Source organism: Lolium rigidum, chromosome 3, assembly GCF_022539505.1.
Source record: "Lolium rigidum isolate FL_2022 chromosome 3, APGP_CSIRO_Lrig_0.1, whole genome shotgun sequence".
NCBI classification, from domain to species: Eukaryota; Viridiplantae; Streptophyta; class Magnoliopsida; order Poales; family Poaceae; genus Lolium; species Lolium rigidum.
In genome coordinates this window covers 66,774,171-66,779,267 of record NC_061510.1, presented here as the reverse complement: position 1 = coordinate 66,779,267, position 5,097 = coordinate 66,774,171, and positions in this window count along the sequence as shown.

The following is a 5,097-nucleotide window of genomic DNA, read 5'->3' as shown; positions in this document are numbered from 1 at the left end:
TTATTTGAAACAAACACAAGGATGAACGGTGCAGCAAAACTCACATAAAAGACATATTGTAAACATTATAAGACTCTATACCGTCTTCCTTGTTGTTCAAAACTCAATACTAGATATTATCTAGACTCTAGAGAAACCAAATATGCAAACCAAATTAGCAAGCTCTAAGTGTTTCTTCATTAATGGGTGCAAAGTATATGATGCAAGAGCTTAAACATGAGCACAACAATTGCCAAGTATCAAATTATTCAAGACATTTTAGAATTACTACATGCAGCATTTTCCAATTCCAACCATATAACAATTTAACGAAGAAGAAACTTCGCCATGAATACTATGAGTAAAGCCTAAGGACATATTCGTCCATATGCAACAGCGGAGCGTGTCTCTCTCCCACAAAAGCATTTATTCAAACAAAAACAAAAATAGAAACACACAGACGCTCCAAGTAAAGTACATCAGATGTGACCGAATAAAAATATAGTTTCAGGGGAGGAACCTGATAATGTTGTCGATGAAGAAGGGGATGCCTTGGGCATCCCAAGCTTAGACGCTTGAGTCTTCTTAAAATATGCAGGGGTGAACCACCGGGGGCATCCCCAAGCTTAGACTTCTTCACTCTTCTTGATCATAGTATATCATCCTCCTCTCTTGACCCTTGAAAACTTCCTCCACACCAAACTCAAAACAATTCATTAGAGGGTTAGTGCATAATGAAAAATTCACATGTTCAGAGGTGACACAATCATTTTTAACACTTCTGGACATTGCCCAAAGCTACTGGAAGGTAATGGAACAAAGAAATCCACCCAACACAGCGAAAGAAGCAATGCGAAATAAAAGGCAGAATCTGTCAAAACAGATTCTGTCCATAAAGACGAATTTTAAAAGGGCACCAGACTTGCTCAAATGAAAATGCCCAAATTGATTGAAAGTTGCGTACATATCTGCGGATCACTCACGTAAATTGGCATAATTTTCTGAGTTACCTATAGAGAATTAGGCCCAGATTCGTGACAGACAAGAAATCTGTTTACAGCGCAGTAATCCAAATCTAGTATGAACCTTACTATCAAAGACTTTACTTGGCACAACAAATGCAATAAAATAAGATAAGTAGAGGTTGCTACAGTAGTAACAACTTCCAAAACACAAATATAAAATAGATATACTGTAGCAAAATAAACACATGGGTTATCTCCCAAGAAGTTCTTTCTTTATAGCCATTAAGATGGGCTCAGCAGTTTTTATGATGTACTCGCAAGAAATAGTAGTTGAAGCAAAAGAGAGCATCAAGAAGCAAATTCAAAACACATATAAGTCTAACATGCTTCCTATGCATAGGAATCTTGTAAATAAACAAGTTCATGAAGAGCAAAGTGACAAGCATAGGAAGATAAAACAAGTGTAGCTTCAAAAATTTCAGCACATAGAGAGGCATTTTAGTAACATGAAAATTTCTACAACCATATTTTCCTCTCTCATAATAACTTTCAGTAGCATCATGAGCAAACTCAACAATATAACTATCACATAAAGCATTCTTATCATGAGTCTCATGCATAAAATTATTACTCTCCACATAGGCATAATCAATTTTATTAGTTGTAGTGGGAGCAAATTCAACAAAGTAGCTATCATTATTATTCTCATCAAGTGTAGGAGGCATAGTATAATCACAACAAAATTTACTCTCCATAGTAGGTGGCACCAAAAGACCACTATCATTATAATCATCATAAATAGGAGGCAAAGTATCATCAAAGTAAATTTTCTCCTCAATGCTTGGGGGACTAAAAATATCATGCTCATCAAAACCAGCTTCCCCAAGCATAGAATTTTCCATATCATTAGCAACAATGGTATTCAAAGTATTCATGCTAATATGTTCCATGGGTTTTTTAATTTTCGGATCAAACCATCCATGTCTTAACTCAGGAAATAGAACAAGAAGCTCATTTCTGTCCATTATGCCAAACTAGTGTAAACAAGAAACAAAAAGATGCAATTGCAGGATCTAAAGGAAATAGCTTCGAGTACTTACAACGGCGAAAATAGCTTAGTAGCCGAGATCCGGAGTGTGAGTACCTTTTACCTTTCCTCCCCGACAACGGCGACGGAAAATAGCTTGATGTCTACGGGAGCTTCTATTCTTGTAGACAGGTGTTGGGCCTCCAAGAGCGAGAGGTTTGTAGAACAGCAGCAAGTTTCCCTTAAGTGGATCACCCAAGGTTTATCGAACTCAGGGAGGAAGAGGTCAAAGATATCCCTCTCATGCAACCCTGCAACAACAAAGCAAGAAGTCTCTTGTGTCCCCAACACACCTAATAGGTGCACTAGTTCGGCGAAGAGATAGTGAAATACATGTGGTATGAATAAGTATGAGAAGTAGTAACGCAACAGTAGTAACGCAGTAAAACAGTAAACAAGCAGCGATAGCAGTATTTAGGAACAAGGCCTAGGGATTACACTTTCACTAGTGGACACTCTCAACATTGATCACATAACGAGAATAGATAAATGCATACTCTACACTCTCTTGTTGGATGATGAACACATTGCGTAGGATTACACGAACCCTCAATGCCGGAGTTAACAAGCTCCACAATTCAATGTTCATATTTAAATAACCTTAGAGTGCATGAAAGATCAACACGACTAAACCAAGTACTAACATAGCATGCACACTCGTCACCTTCACACTATGTAGGAGGAATAGATCACATCAATACCATCATAGCAATAGTTAACTTCATAATCTACAAGAGATCACAATCATAGCCTACGCCAAGTACTAACACGGATGCACACACTTGTCACCATTACACCGTGCAGGAGGAATAAACTACTTTAATAACATCACTAGAGTAGCACATAGATAAATTGTGATACAAAACACATTGCAATCATAAAGAGATATAAATAAGCACTTCACTATGCCATTCATAATAGTGAATAAGTATTCTGTGAAATATAGCCTAAGAGACCCACACGGTGCACACACTCTGTCACCTTTACACACGTGGGACAAGGAGTCTCCGGAGATCACATAAGTAAAACCCACTTGACTAGCATAATGACATCTAGATTACAAGCATCATCATATGAATCTCAATCATGTAAGGCAGCTCATGAGACTATTGTATTGAAGCACATAGGAGAAAGATTAACCACATAGCTACCAGTACAGCCCCGAGCCTCGATGGAGAACTACTCCCTCCTCATGGGAGACAGCAGCGTTGATGAAGATGGCGGTGGTGTCGATGGAGGAGCCTTCTGGGGCACTTCCCCGTCCTGGCGGCGTGCCGGAACAGAGACTCCTGTCCCCCAGATCTTGGCTTCGCGATGGCGGCGGCTCTGGAAGGTTTTCCGTATCGTGGCTCTCGGTACTGGGGGTTTCGCGACGGAGGCTTTAAGTAGGCGGAAGGGCAACGCGGGGGGCCACACGAGGGCCCCACACCATAGGTCGGCGCGGCCAGGGCCTGGGCCGCGCCGCCCTAGTGTGGCGGCGCCTCGTGGCCCCACTTCGACTCCTCTTCGGTCTTCTGGAAGCTTCGTGGCAAAATAGGACCCTGGGCGTTGATTTCGTCCAATTCCGAGAATATTTCGTTACTAGGATTTCTAAACCAAAAACAATGAAAACGACAGAATCGGCTCTTCGGCATCTTGTTAATAGGTTAGTTCCAGAAAATGCACGAATATGACATAAAGTGTGCATAAAACATGTAGATATCATCAATAATGTGGCATGGAACATAAGAAATTATCGATACGTCGGAGACGTATCACCCACTTACACGTGATGGGACGAACACCAGAAGGGGGAGAAACAAGATCCCAAGTGCCAGTGCGCTCAAGCGCAGCGATCTCCTCAGCCATGGTAAGCTGCCATTCAGGATGACGCTCGGCATCCCGATAAGAAGTCGGCTCGGAAACGACAGAGAGACCATACTGACTAGGAGAGTAACGAACTGGAGCACGACGCTGACGAACAGGTCGGGAAGGGGGAAGCTCATCTGCAGAAGACAAGTCATCAGAAGAAGAGGAAGAAGGGACAGGATCGGAAGGAGCCGAAGCCGGAGAACGAGGAGTACTAGGTGGACTAGACAAAAGAGAGGATGACGCCGAAGGAGGCGCATCAGAAGTAGGAGGGAGGGGAGGAGGGACAGCAGGGGGTGCATCCGGAAAAAGAAGAAAAAAGATATCATCCACCGGGTAAGTACCCGAGGTAGGGCGAGGATAGAAGGGACGCGTCTCATCAAACGTGACGTCACGAGAGATGCGCATCCGACGACCAACGGGGTCCCAACAGCGATAGCCCTTATGCTCATCACTGTATCCGAGAAAAACACACTCAACAGACTGAGCGGTCAGTTTGGTGCGTTCGCGAGGAGGTAGAAGGACATAGCAGACACAACCAAAAGAACGAAGAGTCGAGTAGTCTGGAGAAACACCAGAGAGACGCTCGAGAGGAATGCCACCCTGTAGAGCAGCGGAAGGCTGAATGTTAATGAGGTGGGCCGACGTAGCGACAGCCTCGAGCCCGAAATATGGCGGAAGAGAAGAGGCAATCATCATAGCACGGGTGGTCTCAAGAAGATGACGATGCTTACGCTCGGCGACGCCATTTTGAGCATGCGCGCCGGGACAAGAAAACTGAGCGAGGGTGCCCTCCTCGGCCAAGGACACCACGAAGGTGCTGAGAGATATACTCACCGGCAGGAATCAGCACGGAACACGCGAATGGGTGAGGAATACCGAGTGCGGACCATGGCCGCAAAACGCCGATAAATAGAGAGCACCTCACTCGCGAGAGTGCATGAAAAACACCCAGGTGTACCGTGAAAAATCATCAATGAATAAGATATAGTATCGATGGCCCCCTTTCGAAGCGAAGGGAGCCGGACCCCAAACATCCGAATGGACTAAATCGAATGGTCACCGAGAGACGGACACACTAGTAGGATAGGGAAGCTGAATCGTTTGCCTAACCTACAGCCACGACAGATGTAACGACCCATCGCCGAGACGGACCCCGGAAGGCCACGATGAACCAAAGACGACGAGCGAGAGTCACAAAGGTGACCAAGACGATGA